The following is a 17799-nucleotide window of genomic DNA, read 5'->3' as shown; positions in this document are numbered from 1 at the left end:
TGAAGGTAATTGAATAAATCAAGTATCTAGTCGAGTACGAAGTCGAGTATGAAGTCTGGTAAATTGAGCATTCAGTCGAGTAAGAAATGAAAGCAATTGAATAAGTCGAGTACGAAGTCGGGTATAAAGCTTGGTAAGTTGAGCATTCAGTTGAGTAAGAAGTAAAAACAATTGAATAAATTGAATATTTAGTCGAGTACGAAGTCGGGTATGAAGTCTGGTAAGTTGAGCATTCAGTTAAATAAGAAGTGAAAGTAATTAAATAAGTCGAGTATTTAGTCGAGTAAATCGATTGAATGAGTCGAGTATTAATTTTTTATTGGTATTTTATTGAGGCTATTTTTATATTTTTTATGATTTTTTTAAGTATGTATGTATAAAGTTATAGATTTTAATGGATGGAGGTATATTTTGAGAATTTGGAGGGAAATGGGGTACATCCCACGCAATTCCCTCATTCTTTTCCTTTCCATTCAACTCTCTTTATAAAATCATCGTCGTCCCTCGTCATCGCTTCGCAAGCTTCGCTGCGTTCTTGTTCATCATCATCATCTGCCGTTTGTCCAGCTATGTCACGGTTTTTAGCCGACGTTCGTCCACCTTCGCGAATCATGATCGCGGCTGTGACGCTGCGTTCATCTTCAAGAAAAATTACTGAAGAGGAAATCGTTGAGTATTTGGTTAAGAAAGCACAAAGAAAGGTTTAGTAAAAGGTTTAGTATTTTGATTATTTTCATTGGATTTTATTTTACTATATTGTTTCACTCAATCTTTGTGTTGCTTATGTAATTTTCGACTGTGCAGGCAGCAAAAGTTGCGAAGAAATTGAAGGCACAAAAGGTTTCTGGTTATTCTAACGATTCGAATCCGTTTGGTGACTCCAATATTAATGAGAAGTATGTTTTCTTTATATTTTCTCTTGAATGGGCATTTATTTTTCTTTCCTTCTTTTAATGCATTTGAAGTTTGAAGATTCCGGCCGATGATAATAACTAGTCCAGAATACATGTTTTCATTTTTATGAGGTTGATCATGTTTGTCTTGAATGCATTCTCAGTCTAAAACTACTTATCTGATGGCTAATGGATCTGAAATAATTACAAATTGGGGGAAGATTTTTCTTTCTTTTATTTTGTATTGATTATAATCTGTGGGTTGCAGATTTGTGTGGCGAAAAAAGATTGAGCGTGATGTTTCTCAAGGTGTGCCCCTTGAAGAGTTTTCTGTTAAAGCAGAGAAAAAGAGACAGAGAGAAAGGATGGTATGCGTTTTGTTTTGTTTTTTATGTTGTTAAATTCTTTGTCGTCCAAATTCTAGTGATTTCATAATTTAGTAATTGATATAGCTAGTTTTTCAGTTCAGTATTTCAATTTATTCATCATCCATTCTCGATGCAGGCAGAAATTGGAAAAGTTAAAAGAAGGAGAGAGGAAAGAGCGCTAAAAAAAGCACAACATGAGGAAGAAATGGTAATTTTTGTCCTTTAACAGAGTAAAGTTTTTCTTGTAGAATCTGTTTTCCAAGAGAAATATTTCATGGCTTATTATGATGGAGTTATCTATACTACTATTTGGATGCATTTTGGCTTGGTTAATTATATCCTTCTGCAGCACTGCTGGTTAGAGAACATGCTCTTGCTGAGTTCCAGGACTGGGAGAAGAAAGAGGAGGAGGTTCGTTGCCGAGCTGTTCATTTTTTAAATTATTTTAAATTTGATCCACTACTAATATTTTGATTCTACAGTTTCATTTTGATCAAAGGAAACTCGGGTCAGAGATTAGATTGCGTGAAGGTCGTGTCAAGCCTATTGATGTTTTGTGCAAGCACCTTAGCGGCTCGGATGATTTGGACATAGAAATAAATGAACCATACATGGCTTTCAAGGTGATTTTTTGCTGTAACCTCAATTTTGATATAATAATAATTTTAACAAATATGCATTGACTATGTTTTCTAACTATTCATGTTGGTATTTGATTTGTATTGTTTAATATAGGGCTTGACTGTAAAAGATACGGAAGAGCTTCGCGATGATATCAAAATGTATTTAGATTTGGACAGAGCTACACCGACTCATGTCGAGTATTGGGAGGTATTATCCCTTCTCACTATTTTGCTCTTGCTGAGTAGAGATATTCCTTAGTGATGGGTGACAGCTAGAAATTTCTTCGTTTTACAGACTATCTATCTTGCTACCTTTCTAGAATTTGGATATTTTGTAATATCGGTCCTGGTATGAGAACACAATGGAATAGGATTTATGTTGTTGATTCCATAATCATGTAGAATAAGGTTTTTGTCAATTTGAGGATTTATAGTGTCCTCCAAAGTCTTATATTTTCCTTTTGGTCACCCTCTCTTCTTGGTTGAAATGATTGCTTTTAGGGCATTTCTCAATGACAGGTGACAGTTAGAAATTTCTTCATTTACAGACTATCTATCTTGCTACTGTTGATGCGAGATTCTGGTTGTCCTCTTTCTACGACCAGGCTCTCTGCTCGATCAACTTTACCACGATCAGAATCTCTCCTCGTAAACCTTTTTCTCCAAAGGTTCCTGCGTACACAGATAGGTCAGAGCACGCCGGTTGTTTTCCCGGCGCAAACCCTCCGACGCTCAAGTCAGAAATGAAGGTTCTGGGAATGTTTGCCACGAATCTTATGGCTTCTTTTCGATCTCAATTTTTAGAGTTCTCATTTCTTAGTTCTAATAGCAAAAAATCTAACCCTTTTACCTTCGTTGGCTACCATTTTATAGGTTTCCTCTGAATCCCGGTCTTCCGTAGTCCACGCCCGTTATTCTCCCCACCCTCGGATGTGGATGCCTCATTATCGCCATTGTGGGCGAATGGAGATGGACTTCATGCCTTGATTCTCGGATAGGGATGCACGTCTTGCCAACTGTTGTTGACCGGGTCTCCTCGCCTCTCGACCTTTAGCCGGAATGGCCTTATGCCTCTAATAGGAGTTCGACCGCGTGAATGGCATATTCGCGGACGAGTAGAATATTTCTGCTCTTGTTCCCCTACTACCTGGCTCTTACAGGACACACATGTTCGCAGAACTCTGCCATCAAATATCTGCTCATCACGTCTGGTCTCTTCGAAGTATTTCCCTTAAATACCGGTCCCCCAGTTTCTAGTGTTGTGTAATGTAATGGACCAGCAGTTGAAACTGAACGATTCTTGCTCGCGTGGGACTGGAAAAGGTTGCCAAGAGTCGTGTCACATTTAATTGCGGATGAGGTGATGTGGCAGAGATCTACCCCTCCATTTGAATTTCAAACCGACGGTTACGAGACCCTCGGGATTCGGTGCTGTTAAATGCTGGCTATCCAAGAGTTTTTCTTCCAATAAGATAACCAAAAACCTCTCGAAGGGAAAATTTGCCATTTTCGCCGTCTCTGTCCCTGTCTCTCCGGCAAAGAAGTTTCGGCATAAAAGCCCCCATCTTTGCCTTTCCCCGACTGAAACATTACTTCAGGTATTACTTTTTTCTCCTCGGTCTTGGATAGTTTGTAGATAACTTCTTTTCTCTTTGCTTTGCTTGAGGTAGTAGTTGGTGGTGGTGTTTTGGTTATTACTTAGGGAATGTCGAAGGGTAAGGAGAAAGTCGTTGAGATTGATGACGACGAACTAGGTTTCTTGCCTAGTCTGCTCACTGATCCTGCTTTTGACCCCGGGATCCCCTTAGAACCCATTAGGTCTAGTGTCGGGACTAGTGCTAGGAGGATGTATCCCCTAACAACCTCCACGAGCGGAAGTAATGGTGAGGAGGGATCTTCTGGCTCTGAAGACACCTTGAGTGAGAATGGGGAAGGTGACTCTGGTGAGGTGTCTCCATCTGGAACATCACGACCAGAAGAACGGAGTGCAGTAGGAGGTAGAGCCTTGTCGCGCGATTATGCCATTGATTACATGTCGTGCACGACCACGTTTGACGAGCTCGATGACCTCCGGCTTAGGTATAGCATTCCTGGTGAAATACTTCTTAAGATCCCAGGAAAGAATGATACTCCTAGCTGGCCTCCTAGGGGATACGTTACCTTGTTTTTGGAGAGTTTTAAGCATGGGCTGAGGTGTCCCTTGCAACCCTACTTTGCCCGGATTCTTAACGGATTAAATCTAGCTCCTGGTCAGCTGAACCCCAACTGGTGGAGAGTGCTCTCTGGTCTGTTCCTATTGTGGGACAGATGTTGTTAAAGCGAGCCTACGGTCGATTAAGTGAAACACCTGTACCAGCTAAAGAGCAGCCCCAAAGATGTCGGCTGGTACTACTTCCAATCTAGTACCAAGAGCAGGAAACCCATAACTGATCTTCCAACTGGTGGTGGTGGGACTTGGAAGAGAAAATTCTTTTTTGTTGGGGGTCCTTGGGGTCAGGTTGCACAAATGGATGGGAAGGATTATCGCGTCCCATCCTGTTTCACGGTCCTAGGTTGCCTACTCGCTTTAGATGTCTTGTATCCATAATTGTTCTCGCTTTATTGGTTTGTCTCTAACCAAGTGTTTGTTTGTGTTGCAGGTTCTTAGGGTGTTCACTTCCCGCTCCAACCTGATCAGCTCAAACGGGTCGAGGCTGTACTAGCCAACTCCTGCCCGAGTCAAGAACTGATAATTGTTTACAACTTGCTTAAGTCTCGCTTGGTACTCCCTGGCAATAAAATGGAGGACGCTGTGATTGGGGCTCTGAACAGGAAATGTTCTCGACCTTAAACCACGAAGAGGGACCAGAACAAGGACGCCCCTACTGCAAAGCGGGCTAACATTGTGCAGCAAGTCTCTCCCTTGAAGACTTTACCTCCTGCTCCTGCCAAAGTCGGGGAAACTAGTGGAGCAGCCACATATCCTGCTTCCTTTTCTCCTCTTGTCGGGCCTCGATCTCGCTTACCTGACAGCCGAGCAGAACACTTGGTCCCCTATCTCAATGAGTTATCTAAACTCGTGAGCAAGAAGGACCTGGATGATTTTGATGGCTGCACCCTAGGCGAGCTGGTGGGAGCCATGCAGTATAGCCCTTTCCATCTCAGCTGCATGACCACATACTATAAGGCCAATGTTGGCCGTTATGACAGGAAGATGAATGAAGACATTCAGTCGGCGATGACCAGAGCTGACGACGCCGAAAAGAAAGCAGGAGAGCTGAATGTCGAGAACCTGAAGCTGATAGAGTAAGAATCTTTTGCGCAAGCAAAAGCCATTACCCTTGAGGAGGAGCTGACCAAGGTCAAGGAGGATCTTCAAAGGCAGAAGGCTATGTATGAGGCTCAGCTCGAATCTCTCTGCGATTCCCACCGAGCTCAGGTCGAGAACTTGGAGAAGGAGGCCGACAACCAGTACGACCAGGGACTTCGGCATTTCTATCGTTGCATCATGGCCGTCCTCAGGAATTAGCATCCTGAACTGAAGATGGATGACCTTGCAGCTGGTGTTGCTTAACACATGGATGAGGAGGCGGCCAAGGAAGATGCCGAAGGGGTAGAGCCGATCGTGATTGAGGAGGAAAACTCTCCTCCTCGTGCAATCCCTGCTAACGTTGGCGAGGCGATCACCCCCCCGGACGTAACTGGTGATACCCCCCTGCACCTGAGGAGGTCCAGCCAACCGATGCTGCTCGGCTTACTGATCCACCATCTTCTTGAACATATTTCTTGTGTTGTAATGAACAACTTTGTTGGTTATTGATAAATTAATGAAAACTGTTTTTGATTACTTTCTTGCGTTTGTATTTACAAGTTATTTTTCCGTTTGAGGGTCTGCTTGCCTTCGCTTGGTCGAGCAGGCTCTGGCTTAGAATATGGTCTTTCTACATGACTTGGGATTCTGCTCGCCTTTGCTCGATCGAGCAAATCCTGGCATGCTTGGCTTCCGGTCTTGCCATAGACAGGCTTTGAGACTTAGTGAGCCTTTGCATGCCTTAGAAAATTTTCAATATTCGAGAGTCTGCTCACCTTCGTTTGGTCGGGCAGATCCCGGTACGCTTGTCTTCTGGTCTCGCCGTAAACAGGTTTTGAGACTTGACGAGCCTTCACATGCCTTAGTAAATTCTTCGATGATTAGGATTCTGCTAGCCTTTGCGCGGTCGAGCAGATCCCGGCACGCATGGCTTCTGGTCTCGCCATAAAATAGGCTTTGAGACTTGGTGAGCCTTCACATGCCTTAGTAAATTCTTCGATGATTAGGATTCTGCTAGCCTTTGCGCGGTCGAGCAGATCCCGGCACGCATGGCTTCTGGTCTCGCCATAAAATAGGCTTTGAGACTTGGTGAGCCTTCACATGCCTTAGTAAATTCTTCGATGATTAGGATTCTGCTAGCCTTTGCGCGGTCGAGCAGATCCCGGCACGCATGGCTTCTGGTCTCGCCATAAAATAGGCTTTGAGACTTGGTGAGCCTTCACATGCCTTAGTAAATACTTCGATGATTAGGATTCTGCTAGCCTTTGCGCAGTCGAGCAGATCCCGGCAAGCATGGCTTCTGGTCTCGCCATAAAACAGACTTTGAGACTTGGTGAGTCTTTGCATGCCTTAGAAAATTTTCAATGCTTGGGATTCTGCTCGCCTTCACGCGGTCGAGCAGATCCTGGCACGCTTGGCTTCTGGTCTCGCCATAAACAGGCTTTGAGACTTGATGAGCCTTTGCATGCCTTAGTAAATTTTCAATGCTTGGGATTCTACTCGCCTTCACGCGGTTGAGCAGATCCTGGCACGCTTGGCTTCTGGTCTCGCCATAAATAGGCTTTGAGACTTGATGAGCCTTTGCATGCCTTAGTAAATTCTTCAATGCTTGGGATTCTGCTCGCCTTCGCGCGGTCGAGCAGATCCTGGCATACTTGGCTTCTGGTCTCGCCATTAACAGGCTTTGAGACTTGATAAGCCTTTGCATGCCTTAGAAAATTTTCAATACTTGGGATTCTGCTCATCTTTACGCGGTCGAGCAGATCCTGACACGCTTGGCTTCTGGTCTCGCCATAAACAGGCTTTGAGATTTGATGAGCCTTTGCATGCCTTAGAAAATTCTTCAATGCTTGGGATTCTGCTCGCCTTCATGCGATCGAGCAGATCCTGGAACGCTTGGCTTCTGGTCTTGCCATTAACAGGCATTGAGACTTGATGAGCCTTTGCATGCCTTAGAAAATATTTCGATGCTTCAAGTGAATGAAATTCCTCGACGTTTTATTAATTGCAGGATTCAACTTACAGGAACCTACTTTGGCATAAAAATAAAAGGCTACGAGCACGAGCAGAAATAGATTTAAAACATGAACAAGTCTTACTGGAAGTATTTCCTGAGGTTTGCTGCATTCCATGGGCACTTCACCTCGTGGCCATCCGTGCGAACCAGCTTGTAAGCTCCGGGGCCAACTAGCTGCTAGACTCTATATGGCCCCTTCCAATTCGGTCTGAGCACTTCTTGAGTCGAGTTTCTGGTGTTCAGATTCACTCTCCTTAACACCCAATCTCCGACTTTGAACTGCCGTACATTCACCTTCAGGTTATAATACCGGGCAACCCTGTGCTGGTAAATGGCTGATCGCTCGGCTGCTTGCTCCCTCTTTTCCATTAGCAGATCAAGATTCAAAAATATCTGCTCGTCGTTTTCCTGCTCATTGAAATGATCTGTCCGATGCGTCGTTGTTCTTATCTCAGCTGGTACGACTACTTCATGCCCGAAAACTAAGGTGAATGGTGTCTCTCCAGTTGTTGTTTTGTGGGTTGTCCTGTATGCCCATAGAACACCTGACAACTCATCAACCCATGCACCCTTTTTTGCTCCAAGCCTGGTTTTCAAAAGCCTTTTGATGGTCTTGTTGGCTGCTTCTACTTGCCCATTCGATTGAGGATGAGCAGGCGAGCAATACTTCAGCTCTATCCTGAGGTTCTGGCAGAAATCCCTAAAGTTGTGATTATCGAACTGCCTGCCATTATCTGTTATCAAGGCACAGGGGATCCCGTATCGACAGACCAGGTTTCTCCACACAAAGTCTGTTGTTTTCTTCTCTATGATCCTGCTAAGGGCTTCTACCTCTGTCCATTTCGTGAAGTAGTCTATAGTAACTATTGCATGTGTTACTGCTCCTCGTCCCTTTGGCAATGGACCGATCAAATCAATTCCCCATTGAGCAAATGGCCAAGAGGAGGTCATGGAGGTGAGCTTCTCTGGTGGTTGGTTAGAGAAACTTACAAAATTCTGGCAGCTTACGCAACTCCTAGTCTTCCCCTGTGCATCCTGGTGCATTGTCGGTCAGAAATATCCCTGCCTTAGAACCTTGTGGGCGAGGGACCTCCCACCAGAATGATTTCCGTAAATTCCTTCATGTACTTCTCTCAGTACGTAATCCGCGTTGTCCTCATCCAAACATCGCAGGAAAGGTGGTGTATATCCTCGCCGATACGGTACCCCATCAATCATCGTGTATCTCGAGGCCTGGGCTCTAATCTTCCGAGCTTGCAGCTTATCTCGTGGCAATACCCCGTCTCTGAGGTATGAAATTATTGGGTCCATCCATGAGCATTTTTGTTCTATCCGCAATACCCCCAAATTCTGTTCGATGCTCGGGCTGGACTTCACCTCCAGAGGGATCGATTTTGGCAGTTTTGAGTCTGCTACCGCTGCCATCCTGGCCAAAATATCTGCTCGACTATTCTGCTCCCTGGGGATTTGTACCACCTCTACTGCTTTAAATTTTCCCATCATCTGCCTGACTATCTTCAGGTACCGCTCTATCTTCTCCTCTCTTGGTTGAAATCTTTCACTGACATGATTCGCAACCAGCTGGGAATCAATTCTGATCTTCACTCTGTCTGCTTTCACGGCCTTAGCCAATTCCAAACCTGCTATCAAGGCTTCATACTCTGCCTGGTTATTTGTGGCTGCTAATTCTAACTTTACAGCATAAGAGATCTCCTCCCCCTCCGGGCCTTCCAAGACAATCCCTGCTCCCTTGATGACCCATCCACAGACATTTGCCATACTTGGGCTTCACCACTGTCTGTAGCTACATCTCATTGGTCCAAACAAACTTCGGGCTCTGTAAATTCTGTTACGAAATCGGCCATTGCCTGAGCCTTTATCGCTGCTCGGGGTTTGTAGTCTATGTCGAACTCGCTCAGCTCTATAGCCCACTTGACGAGCCGACCAGACGCGTCTGGCTTGTGTAGAGTTTGACGCAGTGGGTGGTTTGTTATTACCGAGACTGGGAATGCTTGAAAGTATGGCCTCAGCTTCCGAGCAGTAACCACAAGGGCAAGTGCCCATTTTTCCAACGGTGGGCATCTGGTCTGAGCGTCGAGCAGGGCCTGGCTGGTGTAGTATATCGGATATTGAACCCCTTCTTCCTCTCTCACCAGAACAGAACTTGTGGCCCGATCTGATACCGCCAAATACAGAAATAACTTATCCCTATCCCTCGGTGTGGACAGCAGTGGAGCTTGCTGCAAGTATTGCTTCAAGTTCTAGAAGGCTTCCTCGCATTCTGGGGTCCATTCTGTTTTCTTTCCCCTCCTTATCACTTGAAGGAATGACTGACACTTATCTGTAGCATTGGATATGAATTTGCTCAACGCCCGTAACCTCCCCATGGGGCTCTGCATCTCCTTCAGGTTACGAGGAGACCTCATCTGCACGATCGCCTGGATCTTCTCGGGATTTGCTTCAATCCCCCTATGGCTCACCATGAATCCAAGAAATTTCCCTGACTCGACCCCAAAAGTACACTTCTCCGGGTTGAGCTTCATCTTATACTTCCTCAAAAGCCCGAATGTCTCATCGAGGTGTCCGACATGTTCTTTCGGGATTTTGGACTTGGTGATCATGTCATCCACGTACACCTCCATGGTTTTCCCAATCAATGGCTTAAAGATTTTGTTCACCAGCCTCTGATAGGTGGCCCCAGCATTTTTGAGACCAAATGGCATTACCCTGTAACAGAATAAACCCTGGTTAGTGATAAAAGCAGTGCTCTCCTCATCCTGCTAGTACATGGGGATTTGGTTATATCCCGAGAACGCGTCCATGAAACTAAGCAGGCCGTGCCCAGCTGTTGAATCTACTAGCTGGTCGATTTTTGGCAAAGGAAAACTGTTTTTCGGGTATGCTTTATTGAGATCTGTGAAGTCTATACACATCCTCCACTTGCCATTTGCCTTCTTTACCAGCACCACATTCGATATCCATTCAGGATAATTGACTTCCCGAATGAACCCTACCTCAAGAGCTTTTCCACCTCGTCATTTATAGCCTCATACCTCTCCTGGTTGAAGCACCTCATTTTCTGCCTTACCGCTCGAGCACCTTTCTTTATTGCCAGCTTATAACATGCTACCTCAAGATCAATCCCTGGCATGTCTTTATGTGTCCAAGCAAACACATCTGCATGAGCATGTAAGCATTTCACCAACTCCTGCTTATGCTCTTCCTTAAGTCTCGACCCGATTCTGATCGTCTTTCCCGGATTCTCTGGTGTAAGGCTTACTGTCTTCAGCTCCTCTACAGGTTCTTGTCTGCCATTTTTATTTTCCACTCAGGTATCAAAGGATGTTATCTGCATTGCTTCCCTTGCTGCTGAGGAGTAACAGCTTCTAGCGATTCTCTGGTCTCCTCGTACCACTCCGACAACCCCATTCACTCGGTACTTGAGAGCCAGATAATGGTTGGACAATACCGCTTTGCTCATCCTTAGAAATGGCCGACCTAGGATCATCTGGTAAGGACCTTCTTCATCCACCACCACAAAGTCTAGTATCATTGTCCTTTTTGTCGATGAGCTCCCAATCGTGATAGGCAGCTCGACCACGCCCAGAGGGACCAGCTTTCCTCCTCCAAACCCTTTCAAGGAGGTATTGGTGTATTCCAACTTTCGGTTTGCTATTCCCATCTCCTCCAAGGTTGACTTAAATAACACATCAACTGAACTCCCTATATCAATCAATATCCGGTCAAACGTCTTGCTAGCGACAGTAGCCTTGATGACTAAAGCATCCTCGTGGGGGTATAGAATTCCTTCCTCATCTTCATCCGTCCACATGATTGGCACTTGCCTGACCCTTACTCGTTTGACTGCTGGGGTGTTGAAGAATACCTCTTTGCTGATCATGGCGTATCTAGCATAATTTTTCCTCAACCTGTTGGAATCTTCGGCCAATGTTGGGCCCCCAGCTATCACCCTTACTGCAGGCTGCTCGCGCCTCAAGTTCATGTCACTCTCCCTTCACTTGTTGAGGCTACCGTTGGGAAGGTCTCATCTATAAACTCGTCCAGATACCGATTTCTCACCAAATCTTCAACCTAGGTCTTGAGATCTTTGCAATCTGCTGTGGTGTGGCCATGAGTGCTATGGAACTTACAATAGCGTCCCCTATCCCTCCTGCTGGGTAGCTTTATTATTGGAGCAGGGAGGTATAGCAACCCCCGATCCTTTATGGCCTCGTACACTTCGTCCAGGGACATCTTCAAGGAAGTATACCGCCCATAGTCCTGGTTCTGGTCGATCAGGTGCACTGTTCTTTCTCTATTTGCTTCGTTCTGAGTTGGAGGCGGTGGCAGTACTTCTGGTCTGCTCCTTCTGCTACCATGGGAGTATTGATGAAGACCACCATATACCGAGTCATGCCTTCTCCAAGGCTCCCCAGCTGGGGAACGAGGAGGTTGCGCCCTGCTGCGCTGATACTGTGGTGGCCTCTGATGAGGCTGGTAAGCAGTTACCCGACCTCCTGCTCCACTGTCTGCGGCCTGGTGATCCCTCCTCCTGATTGGCCCATTCCCCGGTAATGCTTTCTTCTATTTCCTCCCCAATCCTTCTAACTGGTCTGTCTTAATCCGTGCTGCCTTTTCCTCTTCAATCTCAATGTCTCTCTTAGCCTGCTCATATGCGGCCGCATACGTCTGAATAACTGGGCTTCTCAAGTTGTACCACAGCCTTCCTATCTTCACCCCTTCTTTCAATCCCCTTAATGCCTGAGGGTGGTTGAAGGCTCCCAAGTCGAGGACAGCACGATGAAACCTCTTGATGAATTCCCGAAGGGTTTCTTGCTCCCCTTGTTTCATGCTTTTCAGCTCCATCATGTCATCTTCTGGTGCCATTGCCCCACTAAACTGCTCTGTAAATTCCTGGCACATCTGCTTGAAGGTTTTAATGCTCCCCCGATGAAGTTTCCTGTACCACTCGCGTGCACGTCCCTTAAGGGAGAGTGGAAACACTCAGCACCTTTGGGATTGAGATAATCCTTGCACCCTGGTAATGTCGTTGAAGCGCTCTATGTGCACCAACGGATCAGTTCGTTCTGAATATCTAAGGTCTGGGAGGCAAAAATCTCTTGGAATGACTGCCCTCATGATCTCTGCTGCGAGCGGTGATTCTCCGTCCAGTATTATCCTCCAACCAGGAGTTCTGCTCCTTCCTTGCATGTTATCAATTACTTGCACTAGTCTGCGCACTTCCTCCTCTAGTTGCATTGCACGACCAGGGTCACGTGCTGCAACTTGATCCCGCTCTTGCTCTATATCATGTAAGTCTTGTCTGAGCTCTGTTTCCTCTGCATTCGCTACCCCGTCGTCCTCATCAAAAGTCTGTCTTGCTGGGGATTGCTCTTCCTCCCTCTGAATTTCTCCCCGCAGAGGTATGTTACCTCTCTCACCACCAACTCTCCCGGTGGTTTGACTTCTCCTCATACTATCGGGACCTGGTGCCACTCCACCACCTCTCACCCTTTCCTCCTAGGTTAACTCTTCGTTCACTCCACAACTCATGCAGGATGGTTGTCAGGGTCTCCATCAGCTTTTCCATCCGTTCCATCCGGTCGAACATGGCTTTTTCCCGTGCTTCACTGGCTATCTCCCTCAGCGTCACGGAATCATTAAGCCTCATATCACCCCCTTGTGCACTACTTCCTCCTGTCTCCATTGCTTTTCACTTGCTTCACTCCTCTTCTTACTATCAACAGAAGCTTTTTGCTCAGCTCCCCACAGACGGCGCCAAAATGTTGATGCGAGATTCTGGTTGTCCTCTTTCTACGACCAGGGTCTCTGCTCAATCAATTTCACCACGATCAGAATCTTTCCTCGTAAAGCTTCTTCTCCAGAGGTTCCTGCGTACACAGACAGGTCAAAGCACGCCGGTTGTTTTCCCGGCGCAAACCCTTCGACGCTCAAGTCAGAAATGAAGGTTCTGGGAATGTTTGCCACGAATCTTATGGCTTCTTTTCGATCTCAATTTTTAGAGTTCTCCTTTCTTAGTTCTAATAGCAAAAAATCTAACCCTTTTACCTTCGTTGGCTACCTTTTATAGGTTTCCTCTAAATCCCGGTCTTCCGTAGTCCACGCCCGTTATTCTCCCCACCCTCGGATGTGGATGCCCCATTATCGCCATTGTAGGCGAATGGAGATGGACTTCGTGCCTTGATTCTCGGATATGGATGCACGTCTTGCCAACTGTCGTTGACCGGGTCTCCTCGCCTCTCGACCTCTAGCCGGAATGGCCTTATGCCTCTAACAGGAGTTCAACCGCGTGAATGGCATATTTGCGGACAAGAAGAATATTTTTGCTCTTGTTCCCCTGCTACCTGGCTCTTACAGGACACACCTGTTCGCAGAACTCTGCCATCAAATATCTGCTCATCACGTCTGGTCTCGTCAAAGTATTTCCCTCAAACAGCTACCTTTCTAGAATTTGCATATTCTGTAATTTCGGTCCTGGTATGAGAACACAATGGAATGGGATTTATGTTGTTGATTTCATAATCATGTAGAGTAAGGTTTTTGTCAATTTGAGGATTTAGTGTCCTCCAAAGTCTTATATTTTCCTTTTGGTCACCCTCTCTTCTTGGTTGAACTGATTGCTTTAAGATAATATCTCACGGTCACTAACTTATCAGAACATTATGACCATGAGTATTGTATTTAGCACCTTAGATGTTGGCTAAAAATAATTGCTGGTACTTGTCACAATAAGATGTGAATGTCTCATAGGTGGTGCTTCGACATGTGTAATTAATTCTACAGGCGCTTATGGTGGTTTGTGATTGGGAATTAGCTGAAGCACGGAAGAAGAATGCACTAGATTGAGCTCAGGTGCGCGGGGAGGAACCTCCTACTGAGTTGATTGCAGAAGAAAGGGGTTTGCATTCTAGTATTGAAGCAGATGTCAGGAATCTTTTGGAAGGAAAGACTCACAAGGAGCTTGAAGCATTACAAACCAAGATAGATCTGCAGATGTGGGCGGGCACAGCCATGGTGGTTGAGTACTGGGAAGCCATTCTTAAACAGCTTCATATATATAAGGCAAAGGTACTCAGTTCTAAACATTTGTAAATAATTTTTCTATGTAATGTGCAACTTGTTCTGGACTTCACTACTAACTAGATGCAATTATAGGCTTGTTTGAAGGAAATACATGCTAAAATGCTGCGTAAGCATCTACAACGCCTTGAGCAAGCTCTGGAGGGTGCAAAATTTGAAACTGATCTTGATTCAATGCATGAAGCAGAGGTTATTGAGCATAATGACGACGGTATGTGTATTTTTATTAGCTATGGTAAAATTCTGGATTCTTTTTAACGTTATTGCATTTATAGTCATTGACTAATATTTCTTTGACATAGATGCTGGAAATTTCTCTCCAGAACCTATATTGGAGAAAGAGTCTCAAGAGTCGGAGGAAGAGGCTGGATCATTTTCACCAGAACTATTACATGGTGATGGTGATGAAGAAGCTATTGACCCTGACAAGGATAGGGCTGTTAAATAAAAAATAAGAATATGGAGGCAAAGAACAAAGAAAATTTCTTAGGATTTGATACGTGTTTGCACACTTTCCTTTAAGGTTTTATTTGCCCTCTCCAATCTTGGTTTGCTATAGAGTATTAATGGCAAATTACCCCCAAGATATATCAAATCCTGAATACAATCTCTAGCAAATAAGATTGTATTTCCAGAACATATATGAAACCTGCAAAATCTGATGATCAATTATAAAATATGTATATTTCTTTTATGAAGAAGATGTTAATTCAAAAGAATGCAACCATTCGAAATGGTACTTCTTCAAAAAACTCTTTTGGTTTGAATTTGCAACGATTAACACTTGAAATTTTCAAGCTTGTCAACCGTTTCTAGTTGACGCCTTTCTGGAAATAAATGGTTAACCGTTTTCTCAATAAACGGTGAGCCGTTTTATTTCAGAATGTCAAATACGTTGCTCTCTGTACATAAACGGTTAACCGTTTTCTCAATAACCGGTGAGTCATTTTCTCTAGACCATAAAACATGCTCTCTGGAGTTAAACGGTTAGCCGTTTTCTCCATAAACGGTGAGCCGTTTTCTCTAGACCATAAAACATGCTCTCTGGAGTTAAACGGTTAGCCGTTTTCTCCATAAACGGCAAACTATTTTTGTCCAGAATATCAAACCAAAGATTAAAAATGTTACAATCTCTCTTACAATCCCCACTAGATTGTAATATTTTTTCAGATTTATTAATGATCAACTTATACATACAAAAAGGTATCTTTCGATTTTAACCTTTAATTAGTGAGTGTATTTCAAAGCATTTACAAGACAATAGTGTGCTAAGCATTAAACTTTGTCTCTTAAGTAAATACCGGAGATACATCACATATAAGCTATCCCATATTTCAAAGTTGTGTTCCAATAGTTAGCACTATTCCGGCCTTGTGCTCTATCTTGGATTCATGAACATTTACAAGATTAAACCATGACCTTGTTAGAAACGGCACCATTTCTTATGTTCACTTAGGTGAAGTTTCAAATCATGTCTTTAGCTATTATAAGACTTGAACTTCATTAAGAGTAAATACTCAACCTCAACCTCGTAGCTATTTACACCGAAACTCTCGAATGGGATTATTTATTACTCGGTGCCAAACCAGTCACATAACAACTTGTTATTACCCATTTAACTATGGAGTAGTGGTATAACTACTACATAGTTGGGTTACCGTCGTTGGTGACTTTATTATGTAAAGGTTTCAATCCCATTCCAAAAGATGTATCCTTAACTAAGTCTCTTGAAAGACCTTTTGTTAAAGGATCTGCTAGGTTCTTATTAGTCCTAACATAAACAATATTAATAACACCATCTGCTATTAATTGTTTCACATATTCATGTCTCAAGCTAATATGTCTAAACTTTCCATTATATACTTTATTATAAGCTCTAGACAATGTAGCTTCACTGTCGCAGTACAAAGAAATAGATGGCATCGGCTGTGGCCACAACATTATATCAAATAATAAATTTCTCAGCCATTCTGCTTCTTTGCCTGCAGCCGCAAGTGCTATAAACTCACTTTCCATTGTTGAATGAGTTATGCACGTTTGTTTCTTTGAAGCCCAAGAAACCGCTCCTCCAGCAATTGTAAAAATCCAACCAGAAGTGGATTTATTATCTCTTGTATTGGTTACCCAACTAGCATCTGAATATCTTTCCAGTACTTCAGGATAATCATTATAAAACAAACCCAAATTAATGGTCTTTTTAAAATAACCAAGTATCCTACCAATTGCTTTCCAGTGTTCAACGCTAGGGTTACTCGTGAATCTTGACATTTTGCAAACTGCAAATGCTATATCAGGCCTCGTACAATGCATAGCATACATCAAGCTACCAATAGCACTAGCATATTCTAGTTGTGCTACTACTCGGCCTGAATTCTCTAGTAATTTAATACTAGAATCATATGGGGTATTAGCTTCTTTAAATTTCAAATAATTGAATTTAAGAAGCACTTTCTCTATATAATGAGATTGACACAACGAGTAACCCCCACTATGTTTATTCACTTTGATACCTAAGATAGTATCTATTTCACCAAGATCTTTCATCTTAAATTGTGAAGTTAAATACTTCTTTGTATCATCTACTCCTTGCATATTAGTTCCAAAGATAAGCAAGTCATCAACATACAAGCATATAATCACACCAATATCATTCGTAAATTTAAAATATACACATTTATCAGCATTATTATGCTTAAAACCATGTGATAAAATTACCGAATCAAACTTCTCATGCCATTGTTTTGGTGCTTGCTTTAAGCCACAAAGAGATTTGACTAACTTGCATACCTTTTTCTCATTTCCAGGAAAAATAAATCCCTCAGGTTGTTCCATATAGATTTCTTCATCAAGATCACCATTAAGAAAAGCTGTTTTAACATCCATTTGATGCACATATAAATTGTTCAATGAAACAATTGCAAATAGCACTCTTATAGAAGTTAACCTAGCTACCGGAGCATATGTATCGAAATAATCAATACCATTTCTTTGCTTAAACCCTTTGGCTACTAATCTAGCTTTAAAAGTTTGCAAAGAACCATCACTATTGTACTTTCTTCTAAATACCCATTTGCTGCTAATTGGTTTAGATCCTGGAGGAAGATCAACCAAGACACATGTTTGATTCGACATAATTGAATCCATTTCATCATTTACCGCCTCTCTCCAAAAAGAAGCGTCTCTAGAAGACATAGCCTCGCTAAATGTCTTTGGATCTTTTTCAATATTTAACAACAATGGTACTTTGTTAAGTACATTCTTTCTATCCCCTTCAACCAAGAAGAGTAGTGCTTGTGATGAAATAAAATCCGGAGCTAAACTCTTTTTTTTCTTTTCACGTTGACTCCTCCTTGGTTCGAAAGATGTCATAGACTCTTTCCTTTTATTATTATTAGTGGAGGTACTAGGAGTATTAACACATGGTTGATCAATACTTGATTCTAATTTCATATTATAATCATGTTGAAATTTATTCTCTATAAATTCAACATCTCTAGATTCCATAATC

General features: G+C 43.3%; 1 pseudogene; it reads left to right on the top strand.

Annotated features, from left to right (window-relative positions):
* Window positions 1-398: 398 nt before the first annotated feature.
* Window positions 399-17799, top strand: part of LOC112097349 — a 21085-nt pseudogene continuing 3684 nt past the window's right edge.

This window comes from Citrus clementina, unplaced genomic scaffold (assembly GCF_000493195.1).
Source record: "Citrus clementina cultivar Clemenules unplaced genomic scaffold, Citrus_clementina_v1.0 scaffold_6, whole genome shotgun sequence".
Taxonomy (NCBI): Eukaryota; Viridiplantae; Streptophyta; class Magnoliopsida; order Sapindales; family Rutaceae; genus Citrus; species Citrus x clementina.
The sequence above is the reverse complement of the archived record's forward strand: the minus strand, read 5'-3'. Positions and strand labels throughout refer to the sequence as shown.